This window comes from Topomyia yanbarensis, chromosome 2 (genome assembly GCF_030247195.1).
Source record: "Topomyia yanbarensis strain Yona2022 chromosome 2, ASM3024719v1, whole genome shotgun sequence".
NCBI classification, from domain to species: domain Eukaryota; kingdom Metazoa; phylum Arthropoda; class Insecta; order Diptera; family Culicidae; genus Topomyia; species Topomyia yanbarensis.
In genome coordinates, this window is record NC_080671.1 from 67,791,778 (window position 1) to 67,817,889 (window position 26,112).

Sequence of the window (26,112 nt, forward strand, 5' to 3'; positions counted from 1 at the left end):
TAACACAACGATCGCGCAATCGTAAGTCGGTCACATCCGGATATCTCTACCCTCGATTCTAGTAGTCTAGACTCATGCCTTCAGTTGGACCAATTTTAAAAATAGGACTCATATTCACTAGATAACTTCTAGCATCTGAACCGTCCACTAAAACTCAAGTATCATATTCAAGGTCCACACGCGATCATTCAAGAACTTGCGAATGGCTACACGGTTATATGAAATAATTTATACACACGAAGTTACGTACACGCTAGGACAAGCGACAAAAACGTTACCATACAAACGATCGAGCCTTTCGCGATCATCCACGCATACCTACATCCGCGATTTCGTAACTAGGATAACACCCCATGGGATTCTGACGGGGAGCCCTTCCGAGAACCTAGCTCTAGAGCTCCAACTCTCGAAAAAAAAATTAAAGGTAACTTCAATCACCTCAATTTGAACGTAAAAATGAAATAAATAGTTTCTTTTTTAAATTTTCGCTAAAAAAATAATAAATAAATAATGTTCCATATTATCGATGAATCCATACCACTTTGAAGCCGGTGGTTAGAGCAGCGTCTACTATCTTTGTTCAATGCATTGACTCAAAGGGTAAGGCGATAATTGCGGCACTCGATTCTAGTTTTCGGTGGTTCCAAACACGAGCATTTCACCGTTTTCACTTTTCGGGCCTTTTGTGTTTGGTTCTTAAGAACGAAGCAAAGATGCTGATGCCAATTTATATGCAATCCATCGATTGTAGGCCGAGTAATTAATAGAATTGTGAGGTGCCCTTCTAATAATGCAAAATAAATAGGCTGTAATTTATCATGAAAAGATGAAGCTGCTTGCTATACTTTTATACCACCGCGATGACATTTTGTTTTGAGCATAATTCTCGGGGAGTCTCGGTTCGACAAACAATTAAGCCTCTCTATGAAAGTAAAAAGATAGTACGTTCAATATCTTATCATGTTGCTAACTTCTTAATGGGTTACTTAACCCATTCATGCCCATGTTGTTTGTGGACAACAACGTTTTTAAACAGCTATAACTTTTGATTGAGGAAATATTTGCTCATAAAGATAAGTAAGGCTAATAAATGGTACTGTTGCCTTTCATTTGAGTATTCACAGTTACAAGGATCAGCTCTGTAACTAAAGTTATTGCAATTAGTTTGATTGGATTCTGATGGAGCAGTGCTGCCAGAGACAGTTTACATTGACGACGGAAAATGAATTTTTCATATATCTTCGATATGATGCAATAGTATTAAAAACTGATAAAATTTATCAATTAAGACTGTCTTTTGCTTCGTTTTCCATGCAATTGGATTATTGTAAATATTCTAGGAGAATTTTATTGAGCATTGAAAGGTAAAAATTGAGCAGCTTGTAGCACTGCAAGGGAAGCACTTATCTTTATGAAAAGAGGTTTTTCGTGTTTCTGGGATCACGTTTTCAAGTAAAAATAGTTTTCAAACCAAAAGTTGGGCATGAAAGGGTTAAGGTGGAAGTAATTCTACATAGCTCGCAAAAGTTTAAATATCAGATAGGAAATTATTTTGTTCCGCAAAAATACGTGTTTCGATGCCACAAACAACTTAATGGAAAATTCCAAGAACGTAGGAAAATGGCTAAAAAGTTAGCATGAAAAAACATACTTTAAGGGGCCTTCCATATAAAATGATCCACGTCTTGAAGACTACGAAGGATACATATATAATGTCTTCAACAATTTAGTTTGTAAAAATATTAACTAAAACTTTGCTGAAGACACAAAGTCATTATCTTAATAAGTTCTAAATGAATTAATCATTGATCGGTATATTCCTATAATGATCGATTACAAAGGCTAACCCCTTAAAAGCCAATTCTCTAATATTTTTTATCAATAGGGAAGAATTGGATTAAACCAATTTGTGCATTAACTCGAAGTAAGTTGTACTTTTGTGTTTCGAAATCATCTCGTCAGTAACTGGCATCAACTGGCACTAGTTAGACACTATATTCAAACAGTAACGCGACAAACATGACGCTGAAAGCAACTGTCACGTTACGCGTGATGTCCCGAGAAGCTGGTGCTAGTTACTGACGAAATCAAGTTCGAATCAAAAAAATCCAACTTTAAGTGATTAATCCGGCTAGAAGTGGGATATTTCTTGTAAATATTTTTGTTGAAGATGTGAGCTGAAATTTTCAGCAAAGTTGTTGAGATTGTTTTCGTGATTATCTTTGCTGAATTGTCTTTATTTTAGTACATTAGAAGTCATAGCGCGTTACATTTGGATGATTTTTTTTAAATGTGTTTTCCAATTTCATTCCTACGAGTTTCGATGAAGCTATTCCAATTATTAAAATACACAACCTTCATTAAGGGGTTATATATGTTGAGATGTAGGAAAAAAGGGAAAAGTTTGAATTTTCGTAAAGGTATGTAGCCATATACTCATGAAATACTAGTTATACTTCTAACGTAGTTGTGTTCAATTTGCAAAATCCACTTGAGAACATTTAAAAATAATAATAATTGTCGAAGTTATAGCAATTTCCGCAAAACGCGTTTTCTTTCAAAGAAATTTTTCGTGACATTTCAGTCCAACAGCTCAACTGAAAGCATAAAACTAAACAAAATCCATTAGCATAGGTATGTGTGGTGTCCTTGAACGATTATTTAAAAAAAATCTTTTTTTGGAAACGAGGACGATTTTTCCAAATAAAAACACTATTTTCATCTGAAAATCATTATTAAAAAATTCATAACATCGATACAAAAATTTTGACGGTAACATGGAATCGTTCAAGGACACGTCGGTTAAATTAAGAACAATTAAAAAAAAGTTTTGAAAATGGTTGAAAACTTTTTCAACAATCATAGTCACCGCAAATACGTTTTTGAAAAAAATGATTTCGAGATAATCGCGTTTAAGGGGGGGAAGGGTTTCACCGTAAAAAATCAGTTTTTTGTTAATTTTTTTTTAGAAAGATGGGTGAAGGGAATTGATCGAAACTTTTGTTCATTATACTATATCATTTTAATAACATTCTGTAATTTTTTATGCAAAAATATCTACAAGCGACTTGGTGATGATGCTTTTTGTGGAACGTCTCTGGAAAAACACAATTTGCGGTGTTAACTGCCATTCAAAAATTACTTAACCAATTTATTTCAAACTTTGAATATACATTTTATGTAAAAATGCTTAACCCCTACGTTGACTTCTTGAGATAATTTTTCAATTAGGGTGGTTTTTTTACTAATAAAATGGCGGAATCGCTGTTTTTCAAGAAAAATTTCGCCATTTTATGAGTAAAAAGCCCCCTTAATTGAAAAGTTATCCCAAAAACTCAACGTAGGGATTAGGCATTTTTTACGTAGTATGTGTATGCAAAATTTGAAATAAATCGGTCGAGTAGTGAATGGCAGATAATACCGCTAATCGTGTTTTTCCAGAGACGTTCCACAAAAAGCTTCATCAACAAGTCGCTTGTAGATATTTTCGCATGAAAAAATTACAGAATGTTATTAATATGATGTAGTATAATGTACAAAAGCTTCGATCAATTCGCTTCACACATCTTTCTAAAAAAAATGACAAAAACTGATATTTTTACACTGGAACCCTTACTCCCCCACCCCTATAAAGTTTCAAGTATAAGCGACGATGAAAATCGCTGTAACTTTGCGTCTACTGCTCCGATCTCTATCAAAATTTGGGATTACATTCTTAAGAACCCAATCTTTAAGATAGAATTTTTTTTTCGATTTTTTGGCCGAGCTCAATATATGTAACCCCTTAACGCATATTTCTGGAGAAAATAGGACGTAAGTAACAATGAGATATTCTATTTGGGGCCTTTGCTTTCTGTTCATTACTCGGTCATTTCGACATTTAGTACTCAACTCTTTGCATAATAGTCTAGTAAAAACCATCAGCTTGCGATATGTACTAGAAAATTTGTACAAAGTGTTATAGTGACGTCGTAATAATCGAAAGAGAAAGTAAACAAAGAGAGGCTTTCAATGTTACTCACGTCCTATTCTAAATTTTCTGCAGATTTTTTCTTATCTCATATCTTCTCAAAGATATTGGAAATTATTTGAAAAAAAAAAACGTATTACAATTGAAACTTTCGCTAGTTTTATTAAAAAAAATATAGAATAACTACTAAGTCATACGAAATAGACCGATGATCGAAGCGCTATCTACGATATTTAAGAAGTTTAAAAAAGTTTTCAAGTGTACAATACTGAAGATGGCAATCACGATATTTTTCTATATCTTGGAATATTTACTCAAAAATCGTTTATTTCTAGCAAAATGTACATATATAACTTTCAAACGAAAGTAGCTAGAGGTGCGGTATATTTAAACAAATTGTTCTCTTTTCAAATATCTGAAATCATTTCTAAGGTGATCTTAACGAATAATAAAACCGTTTTTTTAAGAAACTGTCTATTTCTAGTAAAATGATATGTACAAGACATAAAACTCCTTTTCGACAAAGTTTGTTTTTTAATTTAATTTCATCAGCTTTCTGAAAGACTGTGAAATTCTGTGTCTAACCATTAAAAAGTTAATTTACAGATCATAATAAATTTAGAACCCTCTATCCGCTATTTAAAATAATATAAAAATCTTGTAAAATGCAAAATTTCATTGAGAGAATAAAACTACATATTTTATATTATCCACCGTAAAAGTAATTTAAACATATTACTAAAAATCAATTAACGAAAAACCAAATTTTTTATCATATAGCTTTTTCAGTTTTCATTTTTTTTACTAACAATCTTTAGGTGAATTTTAGAGTTTCTGAATGCAAACATTTGTTTCTAACACATCACAACTTTACCTTCTATTATCAAAAAGATATAAGTACACTCAGGTTTTTTACGCAGTATTTTTTGCGCGGTTTTTTCACGCGGATTTTGAAGTTTACGCGGTCTTCATTTAGGCGGATTTTGAAATTTACGCGGTTTTCATTTACGCGGATTTACCGTAAACCGGGGTGACTTTGATCATCGGGGTGACTTTGATCACTCGAAACTTTTTTCGTAGATCGCTTATTAAATCAGAATAGTCTACCGAATCATTTTAATTTGAATTGATTTTTACTCTAAACTTATAAAATACTGATTTGTTATACTTTTTGAGAATATTGTTCGGTTTTTGGGTACAAAAACTACAAAAAACTGAAATTTGACTTCACCTGATTTTTACGAAGCTTCGTAAAGTGTCTATTTTTTATAAAACAAATGAATCTCTGATTTGAGCAAGAGTAATAAATTACAAGCGAGTTTTTATTTTCCTTTAGATTGGGATATGCTAAATTTAGTTTTAAGAGTTTGTTTATTTTTAATACATTTTTTGTGAAACTAGTTGGCAATAATTTCAAATTATTTTAAGCTAAAATTCGCAACTTTTTTTATTGTTCAATATTCCAACGTGTTAAAATGGATGAAACTTTTTGTACATTGATAAAACTGAAACAAAACAATTTTAGCAGCTTTAAAAGTTTTCAGAGTCTTTTATTCTAGTTGGACCCAAATTATACGAATTTTGGTTACTCGAATTGTACAGTACATTGAAATACTTTGTATAATACTAATTAACATCTATTTAACATAAACGGGAAATTTTAGGTAAAACCATACAATCTTGTTCTCCATGCATCAGTACATGGTTTAAAAATATTAAACTCGAAAAAAAATGTGTTGCGTCTAAAAATATGTAATGATTACTTCGAAAAATGATCAATGTCACCCCGGTTTACGGTACCTGTGCATTGAGTTCTACAAGATGACGACACGAATGAACTCATAATGAATGAAGTTCATGTTTGACAATTCTCGGTGGTTTGTTTACTTTGCCAGATGCGTGAGTGCGAGCGCAACGGTTGCTCATCTGTTACATTCGAACACACGTAACTTCCATGTAAACAAACCACCGAGAATTGTTAAACGAAGTTCATCCGGCTCGTTTTGTGGGGTTATGTCGGTTGGTGTAAAACCTAATTGAATCAAATTATTACCATTCTATTGAATCGTTTCCCGGCGGCACCGGCAAAACTATTGGCAACACTATCCAGATAAAACCGCCGCACCGCCAACTTCTAACGCGCCAGTGCCTGACGAGAGCATTGCATCGCACACCTCCGTCTGCTATTCGCGGTTCCTGCCACGCTCTGCTGCCGATAGAATAAACCCAAGTATTTTTTTTCCTCTGCCAACTTTTCAGCCTGCTCAAAGCTTTCTTTCCTGGCACAGCCAGTTCAGTCAGTTGCCCGGCGTCGGTCACTAGATCAGTGTTGTTATTTGAGTGTCATCCCAACAAAATCATCACTGCTGTTTTCCCGGGTAGGTGTCTGTGCGGTTGACGAGGTATTTGGCCTGGGTGAAATTGATACCAAGTGCTGGCCACTTGAGTGTCTGTCGACGAACGAAGACACACGTGGTTAAGACGACTGATTGCTAATAACCATCATTGTCCCGCAATTGACTCTCATCTAATTCAACTCCACCCATTGAGTGATGAAAGGTGCCACCTTTCGCTAAGGTTAATTAGAGAAAAAGAATTTTAGAATTGAAGTTGGAAAACGTGTTTTCTTCGGTGTGTGTAAATGTGCAAAAATTTGAAGTAGATTTTTTATCAAATAAGCAATGTGCGATAATTAGTTTTCAAGTGGTGCCTAGCGTCGGAGTGTTGATAAGTTTGTATGACTTCCGGGTGTTATGAGTAATACATCGTATTGGTCACCAGGATGGAAGATTTATAGTGTGCCCGGGTTACAAGTGGTTTTTCGGGAAATGTGTGCGGTCTCACTACGAGATATTACCATGGTCTAAAGCGCATGACCAAAATTTTCCACCCTCTGTGCATGGTTCGTGGGAGTGTGTGTAGCAATAATGCGCGCGGAGGAAGAGCATGAATTGTGTGTTTATTCAAAATTTTTTTTTGTAATTGATTAGTCGTGTTTCTTGCTTTTCCAGTGTTCTGAACTAAAGAGTAAAAAGTCAGCACGAAGAAAAACATTCATTCATAATTAATATGAGATGGTGTACGTGATGGTGTGCAGCCGAGAAAAGTGGCGATATCGATTCTTGTTGCTTCCGGCTTTTTGATCCCTTGCTGGTACTGGCTCGAGTGTTGCAAAAAAGAGACGAAAACGACGAAGCTATTTCAGTGCTAATCCTCAATTCGTAATTTGCCCTGCTCCCATGACCTTTGAAGTGAACTTTAAGTGCTTGAGAAAAGTGATAATCGGTTCTTCCCTGGAGGTATTCCCTAAATATTTATATCCGTCGGAGTGCTGGATGGCAAGCTGTTGCTAATTTTGGATCTAATAATGTGTAATTTGTAATCAACTCTGCGGTGATTTAGAATCAATTTTGCGAAGACTACTCTTATTGCAGAAAAAGATGAGTTGTGAACAGTGCGCTGCATACTGATTCCAGTCTGTTAAAGCTTTTTGGTTCAGGTATTTTTATAATTATAATATTAGCGCGATATTTGATTCTCCAACCGTGTTCATGGCTTTAGCTCCAAAATTGTGCGAATAGTCCGTCTATCTAAATATACGGCGATATCTTCAACTTGATGATATGTAAATTGATAACGATCAGTCGCTCCAGCTACTAGGGGTATCCTAAGTGGGTAGCTATCATGAATTATCACCGCTTTGGCATTGAAAATACCTTGCTCCACTATTTTGATCTGGTTGTTAATGAAGGGTCTGCCTCAGAAATTTGCTGATGAGAAAGCGAAAACGAACTCTAACAGGCCCCACATTGGTGCTAGATACTGATGAGGTGAATTCGAAACACAAAAATCAAACTTGATCACAGTTAGGTATTATGTCTTTTATGAAATAAAATGGTTCGCCCATTTTTTCAATTTTCCACAGTTCCCAGCAGCCAAACTTTCAACTGCTTAGTTATGGAATTTGCGTTTCGACTTCGTCTTATCAGAATCCGACACTAACTTAGTGACAGGACTAAGCTAGCTCCGGATTGACGCTAGCTCCAAAAAACGAAATCACAATTTGTATTTCTGAGCAAACCCTCTAGTCATGTGGAATGTCCCACAAGAAAAGGAGTTCCGATTAAGCAGATGAGAATTAATGAAATCGCCACTTGATGTGGTTTAGCAAGCCAATGCAATATGTACTATACTATATTTTTCAGAAGTTGAGAATAAATTTGGCGAAAGCTACGAATCTGATTCTGATGAAATGAAGTCGCAACGCAAATTCCATAACTAATTTGGGTTTTGTACTCGTTATGCGATGCGATGTTTTAAACAATTTTCTCCCAATTTTTTTTCCTCAAAGGAGAAATATATGCTCTGTATCAAGAATATTTTAACTACGGGGAAAAAGCTGATTAAGATGCATTTAAGAGCGTCCTTGAATAGACACATTCTGTACTTTAGAACGAAGCTTAGAGGAGGAAATGTTCCTCCTTTTTCTATTGCTTCTAAGCGCATCAGATGTTCCCTCCTGGGGTTCACCAGAGTCGCCTTCGCCAGTAGACAAGTTAGTATGGATATTCGGAAAGACCGATGGCGTAGCTATCTTTAACATTTCTCCAAAAGATCGTTTCGAGCGTCCCTGGAGGGAATGCTTAAGTTTCTCCACACGCTGTTTGTACGCAGGGCATGTTGGGAGATCATGTAGATTTCCCATACAGCAAAGACATTTTCGTTCTCTCTTGCACAGGCATCATCCACATGATTCCCACCACATTTCCCACAACGAACCTTATTTCTACAATTGGTGGCTATGTGTTCCACTTGTTTGCAATTATTTCAGTTCAAGACCCGCGGCGCAAAAAGGCGAAAAGGTAGCCGAACCTTGGCGAAACTCATCCGCTAAGAGTCTGAGTTGACATAAGTCCTCTTCCTGGCAGCTGTGACCGATGTATCGTTTGCAGTTCAGTATCTTTATTGGTTGAAACATGGGGTCTTAAAACATTCAAACCACTGTGTCAGCAGAACCGCGCAGTTCAAACTCGAGTCGGAAGCGACCCCATCAACTTCAACCTGCGCAACTGGTACATATACTCCTTCGTAAAAGGCCCGTAGCTAGCAATATCATTTGCCTGCTTCAAACTATTTACCTCCACCCGAAACTTATCGGGGCAAAGTTTCGATATTCCTGTCACGGCCGAGTATCGTTCCGTCAGAATTCGAGAAATCTGCAATGGATATGCCTAAAAACATTGCTAAGGGAAGTATGGTACTAAAATGTTCCTGAAATTTTTTATAGCTGTTAAAGGTTCGATGATTCGATTTAAAGGTAAAATCTCAGTTTTATGATAACACTGCCGGTGTACCAATGTAAGGTAGATTTCATAGCGAAATAACATCGCCGCTTTTCTGAAGTTGTACGTTCAGATGAAATATTCAAAAGCATTTGCTTAATTTCAGAGACGTTGTTAGATGACGAAAGTGTTCGCGGTGTAAAGGGAGAGGGGGGTGGGGGGGGTTATACGAACAAAACCAAGTAAAGTTTCGTAGGAAATATTATCGAGTTAGTATGTTTAGGTCAATTATTCAAAAACGTTATGATATAATAGGACGATCTTTTCGATACTGTTCGATCTACCGCAACGAATTTTGCTATTAAATTGGGTTTCTTGTAAATTTCTTGTAAAAATCGGGAATTAGTTTCACGCTTCATTCAGCCACATTCAAGTGATCAAACTGCATTGAAAAGAGCATCCTAGACATCGACATTACGCTCATTCGTATTATTCACCTAAACAAACCAACTCGACAATATTTATGTAATTTCAGTACGAGACTCTTTTTCTGTTTGTGTGTATTATATCCACCATCCCCTCCGCCATACCATCTCTCTGGCCCTTTCATCATGTAACTACGGCTATGAAATTGGGTTAATGCTTTCAAAACAATTACCCGAATATACCAATTCAGTAAAACAAAAGACTGCGAAGTTATTTCAGCTTGATATCTGCCTGCCATTGATACACCGGCAATGTTAAAATAAATGATTTCTGCCACTTAATTTGAACCGTCGAACTTTGACCAGCAATAACTTTGTTCAGAGACATTCTAGAACCATACTTTGTTCGGCAAAGTTGTTGAGCAAATACTTTTGTTTAGTTGAATACTGTAGGAAAAACTGGGTTCTCTGCAATTGAAAATGAAAAATAGGAGATTTTCCCATGCAAATTACCATACAAATTTCAAACGCAATGCACTACGCCGGGTCATAAGCAATCGACCCCAAAGTTATTTGGACTGCCAAATGGAATCCAAAAAGCTTTGTTTTGTGATAACGATAATTTTGTCCCACCCTAATATACCTTGAACCGGGGAGTTTTATGCATTTTATGCAAAATTCCCAAACCAGAAAATTTCGGAAAAGATCAAATTTTGTGTGCATAAGGACACAAGACCTAGCATAAAGTATTGTTTTTTAGTGTATTGGATTCTCCTCGCCAGTAACTAACACCAATTTGATGCTAGTTAGATAAATCTAAACCAGCAGCAAATTGGCGCTAGTTAAACACTAAAATCCAAAAAGTCACACGTGTGAACGCTAAATAACTGGCTTATGTCAATTGATGTCTCGATAGTAAGCACAGAGGTTCTGTTCAGAGGTGGTTAAGAAAACCAACCGGTACGTAAATTCACCGGTACGGTTCTCAAAATCTCAACACGTGTAAACGAGTGATGCGCATCGTGTTCGGTTTTGATTTCGTTCACACGGTAAAGGAAATCAAAACCTCAACCGAGTCTCAGTTTCGAAAAACAAACCGAGTCACTCAGCACCGTTTACATGTGTGTACGAATTTCAACTTGTGTTGATGTATTCTCAGTAGCGGTTTCGGTTCGGGTTCAGAAAACCGAACCTGGTTTTTTCTGTACACGGTGCTTCGGTTGAAAGAAGAGGCAGCAAATTCGTCTGCAGTGCTGCCGAATAAATAACTGAATTGAGTTCAATTAGTTGTTGAGAGTCGATGGGGCAATATCGAACTGGCTAACTGCATAAACGAGAACAATAAATTGATAAGCTGTATTATTGTTTTTCCACAATTTGTCATATTGTGATTCAACAATAAAAACGCCATACGTTAATTGTTTCTGTCATTTGGGGTATTGTTTTCAGTCCGATGGCGAATATGGCGTTAGGTTATGTTATAATAAAAAAACGACGATTTTTGACATTGAAAATGTCACGGCACTCTCTGGGGCAGGGTGTCATTCTAAAATCTAAAATCAAACAATGTCACGTTTTTGCTTCGCTATTTTGAACGCTTATAACTTTATTATTTATGAATAGATTTCCGTCTGGTTATCAGAAAACAATTCGGAATTTACTGAAATTATGTTTTATTGCAATAGTGTTTTTGTATTTCAATGGCACACTATTGAAAAAAACAAGCAAAAATGAATAGATCTCGGAAGACGTGAAAACTCACATACAACAGCCAATCTATCCCCAACAGAGCCGTCAATAGGGAGCACCTTAGTGACTCCAACGAACACGAAAAGTTATAAATAAATGTGCCGCGTGCCTGTTTGAATCAGTTATTGCTCTTTTGCCAGACAAGTAACATCGTGCCTATAGCGTCTCGTATGACAGATTTGAGCACCCAGCACATTACGCTTCTACGAATGACGCCATCCTCGACTATTTAAAGAATGTCATTCCTCGAGCGAGTTCATTCTCCCGTCGAACGTCAGGCCGCAAAGAACAGGGTAGCAATCAGGAATGTTGGCAATGCGCTGCTATGAGTGCTGCATTTGATCACTGCCACCACTGCGCTCGTGATATCTCCTTTCCATGGCTCTGATTGGCTGTATTGATTTTGCCGATGGCGTCATCCTCGGATATATCACTTTCAGCATTGCTCGGGCGAGCTCATTCTCTGGTCGAACGTCGGAGCGGAGACGATAGCAATAGCCGACAGATATATTTAAATTATACAGTGCGTTGTGTACTGCTTTGCACACCACAACCGCAGCGTTACGGCACTCAGTAGTCAGTGTCAGTGCTAGTCAGCATGCCGTTGCGATGAATCTGGTACCGCGTTGCTTTTTGTGACACTAGAGTTTTTAAACTGACAAAAAACAAATCGATGGTTCGCAAATTTGGAAAGCCGATTGTTTTGAGCTTCGTGGAACACCTTAAAGCTCGGTGTATTTACACCGGCACACTCTCTTGTTCATTTCGATTTATTTAGGTACTCATAAAAGATCAAAATAAAACCTTATCGACTCAACAAAAGTAGGTTTCAAAGCAATTGTTTGAATACGCAATAAATAAATTTTTAAATAAATGCATAGTTTCGCACTGTCTAAGTAGTTCTTTTTAGCTTTCATATATGTGCGGAAATACTATGTATACTTTTAATATGATGACAAACGATGTAAAATGTTTGAAGTATTCGTAAAATATAACGCTGTTTTTTGTATTTCTTATAGATTAATCCACGTATATATCGAAAAACATTAAATATGTGCACGTTTCGTTGACATCAAATAACTCAATTGATGTTTGGCAACCCGGTGGTTAACGACTACTCGACAAAATGAATACTTTCTAGCCAAATATGGTCCTAAGTGCAAATGACAGTTTCTCTTTGTTTACTTTCTCTTTCGCTAATAACTCGGCCGTTTATACGTTTGTTCCTTAACTCTTCGCAGAAAATACTTGTCGAAATCAGTGTTTCTCGATATATCCTGAAACAATACTGAAAAGTTTTATAATGGCGGCGTAATAATCGAAAGAGAAAGTAAACAAAGAGAGGCTTTCATGTGCACTTAGAACCATTTGACATGTTTGTCGAGCTTTGTCCGACCATATCCGTGAAGAGAGTAAACGTGCGATATTTCGATTATTGTTTCGATTTTGTGGGCTGTTTTCGGCAAATTTAACCCTTTATAAGGCCCAGAGTTTGGGGCTATTAATGGATGTTATATTAATAGAAACACGGTTCTTTCACTTAGTTTAGAATATATTTACATTTATTTCGTAATAAAATAATGTTTTGAAAATATACTTGGTACCACCCGTACTGCCGTTAGAAAACGTCAGTCTTCGTAATTTTTTATGTATTTCCTACGAGATTGGTGGAAATATCAAGACAAATCGGGCTGGATCAAAAATTCAGAAAGAAAGTAAGGTCAGTTACTGGTTGTTACCTGATTAACAGTATATAACCCCTGGATTCTGAGGATAAGTTGAAAAATGAGACCGCAGATTACAGACGTTCGTTTATTCATTTAATTTTTTTCTTTGCAATTTTTACCACTCATGATCCAAATTTTCGGATTAAAAGAAGTTGTTTTTACAAATTTGCATCACCAACTTATAGGGTCTAGAGTATTTTTTTCAAAATCGAGCTAATTTTATTATCCAAAAGAAAATTGCCGTATTTTTTTAAAAAACTCTTCACCAATCTGACACTTTTCACTGTATCTCAATAAAAAGTAATAAGAAGAGTTGCCAGACTCCTAACAAGTAGATTTCATAAGATTTAAACACTTTTCACTTCATATTTCTTCGTTATGAACGAAACGAAAATGTGGCAATATAGGGTGATGAGCCTATTTTCACCATACTAAGCAAGGTGCCTTACTAATTCGGTAATCTCTTGCCTTACAATCAATGGAATATGTAAAAATTGACATCAACCGCTTTGCTTCGTTGTTAAGAACCAATATAATAACACAAATGCGTTGAAAACAGTAAAATTCTCATGTTTGAGCACAATGAAAACTCGAATCGAGTGCCCCTATTGTTGCGCTACCATTTGACTCAATGCGTTGAACAAAGATGGCAGACACTGCTCTAACCAACGGCTTCAAATGGGTAGGGTGATATAGAAACATGGCACAAATAGGCTCATCACCCTAGTTGCCACTGCCTTATAAAGGGTTAAGACTAAGAGAAACGAAAGCAATGAAATTGAATGATTGGTATTCTAGAGCGAATCAGTTATAAACATAATACAGAAAACTAGGACTAGACAGGCTCGTATGGCCATGATCGAAAGGAAATGTGAAGAATCCATTACCTTCTGCTGGTAGGAGTTGGGTTTTCCACCCAAGTTTACCTCATGGTCGTTGATAGAACATAACTCATCATCATGTTTTACCGCCGACGCCGCGAATTATATTGCACACTACATTTTAAATGTCGCCGTCCTGTACACAACCCTTAAATTTTTTTTACGAGCGAAATCTTTTTGAAAAGTTTGAATTCGTACAGTACAGCATGAAGTTGTATACAATTTAACATATGTATTCTTAGTTAGTATAATAAGAGTTGGGTATTTTCGGAATGGGGTTGACGAGTGCATGACGGAAATCGATGTCTTGAGCCATTTTGTAATCCTAGATGGCGACTTCCGGTTTAGATAAATTCTCTATAATCTCAATAATATGAGTATTTTCGGAATAGAGTTGACGAGCGCAAAACGAGAATAGAACCCATATCGGTTATGGTTATCGAGAATTAACCGGAAGTCGCTATCTTGGATTCCGAAAAGGTTCCAATTGTCCATTTTCATCATTTACTTAAGTTAAGCCCTAGAGCGTAATTTGATAAAGCATAAACAGAAGTAAAAAATTTAAAAACTAAGCGATCAGCGAATTACAGTTTTTGTCGATTTAGGGTGATGAGCCCATTATCGCTATGTTTCTATTATTACGCTACCCATTTGAAGCCGTTGGTTAGAGCAGTGTCTGCCATCTCTGTTTGACGCATTGATTCAAATGGTAGCGCAATAATAGGGGCACTCGATTCGTGTTTTCGTTGCGCATAAACACGAGAATTTCACTGTTTTCAGCGCATGTATGATATTTTCTTGGTACTTAACAACGAAGCAAAGCTGTTGATGCCAATTTGTACGCATTCCATTGTTTGTAGGCCGAGTAATTAATGAATCAGTGATGCGCCCTCCTTAGTATGGTGAAAATAGGCACTTCACCCTATCTAATAAAAACGAAAAATTGTTTTTTGTTTCTTTCGCGGTCTCCCCTACTTGTTTTTTATAACGGTATCCAAGCAACTCGCAACATGAGAAGCACTGCCACTGCTGTGTTGGTCGAAGAAAGGTTAACGCGTACACACAAAGAAGAAAAAAAAATGAATTAGATGATTGTAGGGGATGAATTTAGCAGGATAAAGTTTAACTGGTTATCCTGACATACCTGTCGGATATTTATCTTTATATTTACCATTTCCGATCGTTTTCCCCTGTTGGATACCACCAGTCCTAAATAAGGTATTGGCACTTGAGTCAAAAGACAAAAAATTGAATTATTAGCTTTATATATTGTTTCAGTATCAAGAATTGAGATGCTTACTGAGAGTGCTCAGAAACAGAGTTCTAATTGTAAAATTATGGTTTTTATCAATTTGAAAATCTTATTTTTTTTCTGGCAGGAGAATGGTAAACAATTTTTAGAAAGGGGTACGTCATGGAGATCAATTCACTTCAATGTCAATCGGATTGTCAAAAATTAAAGTTTACATGGGATTTCGTATGGAAAAATCGAAAAGATTTCGTATGGAATTTACAAAAGAATTCTTCCAAGTGTCGCCCATTGCCTTCTAAAAATAAATCGATGCAAGATTTTTACAGAAAATTTTTCAAGGAAGCAAAATTTCGAAAACCGCGAAACGATCTGACGCTTGTTAAAAAGTTATTAAACAAAAACCGACTGATACTCTGAAGATTAAAGAAAATTTCAATTTTAATAGCATCACTACTTCTGACTGTCGAATTATATAGAAAATTTTAAACTTCTTTATTGTATATAATAAACCACAATTATCTCTCAAAACTCTTGTAAAGCGGCCAAACATTTTAAATAACTGATTGAGATACATTAAGAAAATATCAGAAAAAAATTCCATATAATTGGACATCCAACAGCAATGATGCTAGTAAAAATTAATATTCTATCTACCTTCAGAGCATCAATCGGTTTCTGCTTAACAACTTTTTCCACAACCGTCCGATCGTTTCGTAGTCTTTGAGACTTTGTTTCTTTGTTAAATTTATTATAAAAACGTTTTTAATCCACCTAACAGTGTGATGAGACATTTCTTATAACTCTTATCACTCGCTTCGGATATTATATCGTTTGAGAACATTTAGAACTTGATGCTTCGCGATGTTTTTGATAACACATAATACATGGGATAGTGGCAGGACTCAGCATAGGCATAGGACAACATCAGTGCTAGAAATCTCAAACCAAATCAATGGGAAAGCGAAAAAATGGCCCATAAAATAGACATACAGACGTATTATTGTTAATGCTCTGTTAATAAAATATCTAAATTGTGGTGGGAAAACTGAATTTTCCTAAAGGGGTTATATATTGTACTGAGCCAAAAAAATCGAATTTTTTTTTGAATCGATTTGAAGTTTATACTTTACTCAAATTTCCAACGCGACTGAGAACTAAGAAATCAACGCTTTTTCTTGAAAAGGGTGATACTAGCAGTGATACCATTCAAAGAAAATCAACAGTGAATATTTCCAGACTTGGTTTTATTTCCTATTTAAGAACTATTGTGTTTTTTACATCCTAGATTGCATGATTCAGTGATCGAAACCCAAAACTTCATAAAGTATTTGAAATTATTAAATTAAAATTTGTTTTTGCTATTGAAAATGCCAAAATGATAGTATCGCCCCTTTGGCGATTGTTTACTTTTTCGGTCCCACCTATCAGCATTGAAGTATCGCCCTTACGTTTTTTTACAATAACTACCGTTCTACACCACCGATTTCGTCCGTGTTTTTTCAATAGCGATCATTGTTACTATTTGCAGCTGGTATCAGCTTGATAATCTTAAAAAATACGAAAATAACAGTTTCGCCTCTAAACTGCTAGCAAAAAAGTATCGCCCTGCTTGTTTGCATGGAGCGTGGAGGGCGAAACTTTAAATAAACAAACAAAAATATAGTTTCGCCCGTTGTATTTTTTGCTATAGTTTAAGAAAGCAATATCGTAGGATCCAATTTTTTAGGTTAATTTGTTGCGTTGAAAGCCCTCATTCGCATGTATGAAAAAAGCCTTATGTTTACATTTGTAAGTATCGCCCTTTTCACAAAAAAGCGTTGAAATGAAATCGCAGCTCCTGATATCACGCTATCTCTGAAGTGCATGCGCGCATAGTTTCAAATTTTACTTCGACATCGACTTTTTCTAAAGGTGACTTCCCAGTAGTATCCTTGATTTGAATTATTATCGCTAATCATAATGCCAAAGAACAAATAAAAACCTAACGAAAACGAACCGTTTGGGAAAATCATCATCATTACTGGAATTTTCATTTTCACGAAACTTTTCGATAACCTTCCGTCACTTGCGTTAATGCACTGGGTGCACAGTGCTCTGAAAATCTAGCGAAATCGTCTTAGGGCACCAGCGGGTCTAATTCAGAGCTATTTGCGCGGCGAGTTAAATCTGTAAAGAATACTCAAAATTAATTTCTATTCCATAATTTTCAGTTCAGCAATTCGAGAGATCGTGCTCACCGCAAGCCATGAAAAATAGATTACGTTGTGAAGCGATGGTCATTATTTATTAAAAAATCACGGTTAAATAAAAAATTAAACTATTAAAAAATTTCAAATAGTTTATAATTTTCACAGACTTATTAGGAAAAATTGTTTAATAAGCTTTCGTAATATTGTGTAGGAAAAAAGCTGAAAATTTCAGTATTTTCTCTATCTGCAACATAAAAACCCTTAAGTATACCATTTAATTGGTATACGAATTGGAATAGGTTCGCCAAATTTTGGAACAAATCTATAAAATAACCCCTTGAAAACTACCTAAAAGTTGTAGTTCGATGCAATAAAAAATCCCCAAAAATGAAATGTACCTATTAATGTGAAACACAGTGCATAATACATACAATAAAGACCCATTTTTATCAGTCTCATGGTGCGTTTTAGGCTGACAAAATGGGGACATTGACTAAATCGGGCAATTTTTTTCTTTATAATAAACTGAAGCTGTTAAAATATTCTTCCCGTCCCTTGATGTAGTCTGATAACTATTTCTGATTATGATGAACTTTTCATTTTTGCATATTTCCATCATCATGATAAGGAAAACATGCTCAAGAAAGGATTTACTCGAATTCAGTCTTGTTCGTCTGCTAGAACCCGTCAAACATATGTTCATATTTAGCTGATAAAATCGGGGTTTCAATGTTTTATAATAGATATTCAGCATTCGAAGAAGTTTCTTGTGAACGAGTGCAGAACGACTTTGTTTCTACTTACTTGAAGTCAGCGGCGTAGCCAGAAATTCGGTTTGGTGAAAATCGATCATACTGTCCAAACGGCATAATTCCGAAACTGTAATTTTTGAAGTTTTAAATTATGCAGAATTATTTTTTCAGAAAATAGTAACAGAGTTCGTGTCTTTAGCGAATTTGTTGAGACTTTATTGTAGTCATGAATATTAACCTGAGAAAATTCACCATAAATACTTCTTGGACGATATACCATCAAAATTATTTTATCGAATGATGCGCTATTTAACGTTTGTAAAACTCATCGAAGATACTAAACCTCCGAAATTCGCGGTTTCAAAATGATGCTATCTTGACCTTAAATTACCGTTTTTAAACATTTGACCTATACATATAATTGGTCATACAACAAAAATCAAATGCTCATCAAAATCGATCAGAACCTGCTAGAATCGAATGGAAATCGTCATTTTTCATAAATTTCTCTCTACATACGGAAAGTGTTATCCTCGTTATTAATCATATTACGTTTTCGTCTCAACTCGACGCATTCCCAAAATAAAAACCTGTTTTAATCCACCTAGTGGTGCAATTGTGCTCATTTGTCCAGACTACGTTTCCATGGCTGGTTATGTTCAATACAATGGTGGAAATGAATATTACATGTTCAGTACGATTTGCACATACATACAATGGATCGACAGCCACGATCTTGAGATACTATGTGATACTGAAATATCGCTTGAAACCAGCGGCGGATCATGGAGAAAGGTCCGGGAGGTCCAGGTCCTGCCGAAAATTTTCAACTTGTTAAGAAATTTTAGTCTAGGCCGGTATGATTGAAGATTTTAAGAGTGATTGCATAACCTTTCTATATGAGAAAGGCAAAAATGTACCAAAGTCCAAAAAAGTCAATTTTTGTCAAACATCTCAATGTTTCATGCATTTTAAAGTCATTTGGCATCAAAAATACAAATTTGATTTTGAAAATTTTTCATTTAAGTTTATATGGGAATTTGCTGTGTGATTGCACTCTTCAACTCGTAACTCCGGAACTGGAAGTCCAATCAATAAAAAATTCAATAGCAGCCCATGGGAAGGTTGTACCTTTCATTTGAGGCTAACTTTGTACAAATCGAGCCAGCCATCTCTGAGAAACAGAGGTCACATTTTTTTCCACATACACACATACACACACACACATACACACACAGACATTTTCCGATCTCGACGAACTCAGTCGATTGGCATATGACACTAGGCCCTCCGGGTCGGGATTAGATTGACGAATTTTAGAGTGAACGAGAAAGGCAAAAACATTTTTAGCAAATGTTGAAAGTTATGCATTTTTTTTGGTGAGCAGTTCTATGTTTCATAGACATTAAATCAATTTTAACTTCGCTTCCTATTAAATAAAGACCCTTATTACAGTACATCTCTACAAAAGCGAGCTCAATTTGAAAAGAAATCTGAGGATTATGAATGATTACAGAACTCTGGAATTTTCTATTGGAATGTTTTCAGGCAGGAATTTGATATTGATGCTATTAGACAACTGTGAAATCAAGACCAATAGATCAGTTACATATCAGGACCCCATTCCGACAATTTATCAAAAGTCCTCATGATGTTTACAACAACAGGTTATCAATGTACGAATCAGATAATTAGTATTGTAATATTGAATTAAATCAGTCTGCATCAATAAATTTTCAACTTCAATCCAATATTTTTTTGGATTGTGGTGGGGGGTGGGGGGTTTGTATGGTGTTAAACCCCAAAACCTTCTCTTTGCTACGCCGTTGCTTGGAGTTATTTACTTCGCTTTCATTTTCCGATATGTTTCAGATCGATCCGATGGTTATAAGTTAGAAAAAATGCAGTCAGAAGGTTCGTACAAATGAACATTTTTGCACTGATAAGTTATCAAGTTCCTTCTAGACAACTTGGAAGTGTTCGGTGATTATTTCTAGCGGTTGTAGAGAGAAAACTGAAATACAAAATTCGTTTTATCGAAATAATGTTTGGCTTATTTCAATGGATTATTACTATACTGCCCATGATCGCAAATCAGTCCCATAAAGATAGGAAATCCCTTAGAAAACGGGACAAATATGCGATCATGGGCAGTATATTGAACAATAAATAGGCGACAAAGAGTAACCCACAAACAACAAGCCATAACTTTTAAAGTATTCATAATAGATATTTGAAGTCTTCAGTAATGTTATTCGCAAAAGTACGAGCTACAAATTTGCTGAAGACATCATTTCGATATAATCACTTTCACAAAAATTTGTGAAAATATCTCACTCATAGGGGGATTAATCAGCAAAAGCACAATACCGAAAGAAAGGGCATATTGCCTCCATTATATTTTCCGAAGATACTATTGACCTAAAATAAGCCGTTTTGGCGTTAATAATAGATTACATGTTTTTGGTCATATTTCTGGCAATGGGAAATGATAAAAATCTTTCGTCCGCATTTAATGTTAAATATCTCTTTCGATAATAGTCCGATTTCAACAATCTATAGCTTGTTCGAAAGGTATTCGTTAAAGCTGTCTAAAAACATATGAATTGTTATTCTATATTGTCAATTTCGGCAGATAATTTAAAAAAACTTCAAACAACGCCATTTTAACGCATTCAAACATGCATATCTTGGAAACTAAACATCAGAATCAAAAACAAATTAATAGAGTTCATACTGTTTTTTAGTTCTTTCATTTAAAATTGGTTTGGATAACATCGGTTCAGCCATTGCTGAGAAACACGAATGAGAATTTGTCCGTTACATACACACACACACATAGACACACACACACAGACATTGTCCCAAATCGTCGAGCTGAGTCGATTGGTATATAAGACTCGGCCCTCCGGGCCTCGGAAAAAATCTTGAAAGTTTCTTTTATAAGAAATGTAAAACCGCATAAAGATTTATTTTTAGGAGGCAATGCATGAGTCACCATTGTATCCAGGTTTGCACACAAGTCCCGTATAGCGATTGCTGGCCGATCGAAGCGCCGGCTAGTTGCTACTTGTTGTTGTCATTTCAAAGCGACAGTTTTATTTCTTACACAAGTTGAAAACTTCACTTGTATGTCAGTTCTCGGTGGTCATATCTACAATGTCGGAATACCACATAGGAAGAAATGTGTCCATGCGAAATTACTCATAGACCAAATAAGCTCAAACACGTCACTCACCTCAAAAGGTTGCTGCGCTTTAAATCGTGAGCGTTCAGACTTGACTAAAGGCACGTCAGTGATCATCTCTACTGAGCTAATTTGGTTCAGGGTAATACCATCCTAATATTCTCCATCCATCTACACTGGATCTTCTTTTTACACGAAAAATGAGTGCGTGTAAGAAAAATATTTCGTGAGTGCATAAGAGACTGTCTGTCTGGAAAATCAAAGAGAAAAAGAGAAGAAGGGGAATCTGGAAGGGGAAACGGCATAAAAACGCGTGAACAAATGATCCACTGTACCTCAGTACATATTATTACCCGGGTAACTACCATTATCGCATGTCTGGTGACAATAGATACGTTGGAAATTGTGAAGCTTGCTGACTACTCATAGGCGGTGGAAGCAAAATAAAACACTGTAATTATCTTCGCTGTGAATGTGTTCACCATAACTACCACGTGGTTTTGCAGCCCCCATCACCCTCGTGCTGGTATGAATGTTTTATTTTATCGGCCAGCTCATCACATTATTGGTTTGTTCAAGGCTGCACGAACGATGTATCGTCTACTAAATTGAAACGAAAACAAACTAGAATGCCCGCCTGAAACCAGATACTGCTGAAGGATGACATAATATGCAAAACAAATTAGCAAACAGATAAACATTTGTTCCGGCAATATCTGGTAGAGGCTTAAAATCTTCCGACCAAGCAGTTCGCTTAAATTTAGTATGTCGCTCACAAGTGGTTAAAACTTGACGTAGTCGACGAAATTGATGTGGTTTAGGTCCGATCGGACTGAAAAGCCAACAGAAATGCTAGGGCCTCTAATGGGTTCCATAACGGTATGCCTTGATGAGGTAAAGCTGTTTTTGTTGTGGACGTGTGCATTTTTAATAATGAATTGCCCTGTATGTACTGACTAATTCAAGGTGCCGGATATTACCCTAGCGCTGAATATTTATGGTTGTCAGTTGCGGTTAAATGATAGTACATCGCATATCTTATCAGTTCGATGCGGTCCGAGATTGCTATTAGGCCACCTGTGATTTGTACACACCACTGCTGCAGTGGCGTTGGCAAGAGCGGTTTTGGGAGTTATTGCTCCCACCAAATTGAAAAAGAAGATGAGTGTAATAATTTTGAGCTTTTAGCGTTGGCAAATTTCTGATTATTTTCTGACCAATGTAGGTATTTAAGCATCAGGATCAGAACACAACGACTAAAATAACACGTTCTCTTTGTTATTGGGAAATTTGTACCTTGCTGTACAATACAATCTCATTCTTTTCCTGGTGAAAAAGATTAGGGAAGAGGTTCAATTTTTAAACAACACGGTTCTCACGGTAAAGAGGGACAAGTCTGTCTTTACCAGGAGGCATGTTGGCGGACTTCTAGTTTTCCGATCTGTATATTTCACATCCTTACTCTCACTTGAGTACTATGACTCTAAATTTTCATAACTTTCCCTACTCAGTAATTTCTAGTAAATTGAGTGTCGTTAAAAAGTAACAAAATTAAGTTTCCATGAAGAAGCTCGTGGTTGCCACCAAGGATTGGCGTTTCTGTGTTGTTTCATTCCTTTTTCCAACAGCGAAAAACTTGGTAAGATATGTTAACCCCCCCCCCCCCCCTCCTTCCTCTTTACCATGTACTTCCTCCCTTTACGCTTAAAGGTGTGATGTGTTTTTTTAATGGTCCTGTAAAAATATTTTATAGTCGTTTTTTGAATATATGTTTTTGCAAGCAAGAGACAGCATGCAACAAATGGTTATCCTTGGTTTTGATACACGGAAACAAATACTTTATCGTTTTCATGAATAAAAAATCATGAAACCAAAAATTTTGTCATCCTTAGAAATCATGATAATGGTTCATCATATCATGATAAAAAAGACGAAGATCATGAACTATAACAAGCACTCTCATGATTACTGATCATGGTCGCTACTTGTGTAACACATACCGGCAATGTTTGCCATGTGAGAGCTTGGTTGCCGCTATTTAGGGGCCGCCGCGATGAACGAAGAACTTTAAAATCACGTAAATAGAGTAAATTTAAGTCCAATAACTGTAATTGATTTATAGGCCCAAACCAAAGGGTATAATCGGAACTAGCCATTGGCGTTTATTCGAGGCTAGGTGGATTTGGAAACACTTGTTCTATTATGACGATCAATATTACAATCCTGTTTTAAAGCTGCTCACAAGCTAATATGTTTTGAACATAGGAAAATTAGCGTGAATTTTTAGCACTAATTCCAACAGATACGGATATTTTACGGAATACTTTTTTTAAAAATTACGAAAGCTCTCATGGTGTTTTGTGATATTTAGAAGTGAAAATTTTCTCGCATATCAAATAGGTAGGGTGATGAGCCCATTATAGCTATGTTTCTATTATCACGCTACCCATTTGAAGCCGTTGGTTAGAGCAGTGTCTGCCATCTTTGTTTAACGCATTGAATCAAATGGTAGCGCGACAATAGGGGCACTCGGTTCGTGTTTTCGTTGTGCTCAAAAACGATAATTTCACTGTTTTCAGCGCATGTATGTTATTATCTTGGTACTTAACAACGAAGCAAAGCTGTTGATGCCAATTTGTACGCATTCCATTGTTTGTAGGCCGAGTAATTAATGAATCAGTGCGGCGCCCTCCTTAGTATGGTGAAAATAGGCACTTCACCCTAATAGATAAGCCATAAGTTCCCGAACCAGTCAAAGGAGTAAAAATAGCAACAGTATTTAGGTTATCTCTATCCTATGCTGGTGGTGCAGAAGCTAAAGCATTGATCTCAAAAGGCCCTTCATTGAGGGAATATCACCAGTACGATCAGCAATACACCGCAGTTGTCCAATTGCGCGTTAGAAATCGGTTACGAAAGTTGACAATGACAAGAAAATAAAATCGTCGAGTATTTTATGTAATAAGCACATTAGGATCTCAGGTTTGTTTAAACACGAAGAAAAATTCTAATATGCTCAAACTGCAGTTATTCGTTGCATCAATACTGCAGCTCAATCTCTTTCAACATAATTGGCGATTTTAAAATCTATTCATTAGGGTTCTAACACGGTTTTTGAGAAAAAAAACCCTGGTGAATGAATAAGCGTCGCTTTGAAATTAAGTCTTTTGCATGAAAATTCTGCCAATTTAATATTAGTAATTGTGAGAGGTTAATTAGTTTTAACAAATAAATTATAATTGGATTGATAAATTCATAATTTATTTTAAATTTCAAAAAAAATTGACAATTTTTAGAAAATTTGTTGATGTTACCTGTAATCAGAATCATCATTAAAACGCCTGAAATTATACTCGTCGACGAAAAAAGAGTAACGCCTGAACTGTGTTACGGACAAATAGTTCATGATATGCACAGAAATCATGGTGTATTTTCATAACATGGAAAAACACTATATTCCGAAAATACCTTCCAAAATATTTATGGAGTTATCGAGAATTTTAGTTCCAAAAAAGCAATATTTCTCTTTTGGAACTAAAACTCTCGATAACTCCACAAATATAAAAGATAGTAATAAACTTGTTCTACAAAAATTTTTAATTTTTTATGCCGGATAAAATCTTGGAACATTTTGAAATTCTAAATAATCACTTAAAAAGGTATTTGATTTTCAGTGGTGCAAAGTGTCTATTAACACCAAAAGATAGATACATACTCTTCAGCAAAGTTGTTTATTATTATATTTCCTATAACTTTACTGAAGACAGATTTTTTCATTTTCATAAATTGCCAAACAAAAATTCGCTTCTCAGCTTTAGGAGGATTTATTACCAAACTAATAATTCTATGAAATGGAAAATATTGAATAAACAAACTTTGCTGAAGACACTATAGCTCAAAAATCGTTTTTTCGTTTTCAAAACAATTTCGATCACGTTACCCTCCCTTGTTACAAAAATGCTCGTGAATTGAAAAGTAGTACATGTAATGGTCTTATTTTTTCTAGACAACATGAGTCAAAGAACTACTAATAAAATAATTTATTTTTACATTAAAAAAATGTCAATTTGGAAATGCGGAAATTTTTCCCGTTTTCTGTACAAAATGCAAACAGTGGTATTCACGCGGAAGTGAAGATCGTACCAGATAATTATTTTGACCCATATCGGCCATATCCCGGCGTAAACAAGTGGGTTACACCCTTTTGTACGCCAGCTATTCAGTTACGGCATGCGATAACGCTATGCTATATTTCCCTCTAAGGAGAAAAATTGGATAAACACCAAAATTTCTTACTATTGCGAAAAAATTTGGTGAAAAACTAGTCTTTGCACGTGAAGGGCACAAATCTTAACCCATGACTTTATTAAGTTAGGATTTGTGACCTTCACGTACAAAGACTGGTTTTTCACGAGTATTGAAAATTGTGTTATCCAAATGGTTGGATTTTATTGCTAGAAGAAGATTCTTGGTCACTTGGGACCGTCCATGTGGAGTGCGCATAAGAAGTTCTGCTTATGGATCCAAGCCATTTTGGCCCTTCAAACAGCGATACACTGAAGGTCGTTCGCTGGAATAATTTTGGCCTTTCTTCTAAAAGTAACTGCAGCCGTAGTGGCGTAGTCCTTGCACTGTTGGTACCTTTAACACATCATCATCAGACAGCTTTTGTAGTTTTTAGCAGCCGTGCACCGAATT

The 26,112-nt window shown here is 35.9% G+C and overlaps 1 protein-coding gene across 8 annotated transcripts in view; it reads left to right on the forward strand.

Annotated features, from left to right (window-relative positions):
• The window catches only part of LOC131678295 (peroxisomal acyl-coenzyme A oxidase 3), a 58,634-nt gene that overhangs the window by 6,214 nt on the left and 26,308 nt on the right, over positions 1–26,112 (forward strand). For 2 of the 8 annotated variants that reach the window (XM_058958341.1, XM_058958344.1), the window contains exon 1: positions 6,134–6,348. The exons of 4 other annotated variants lie outside the window; for them this stretch is intronic. The gene's annotated coding sequence lies outside the window, so the exon portion shown is untranslated. Of the gene's footprint in view, positions 1–6,133; positions 6,349–6,739; positions 7,470–26,112 lie in introns of those variants that run through there. 2 more of the 8 variants (XM_058958339.1, XM_058958343.1) reach the window with 1 other exon arrangement.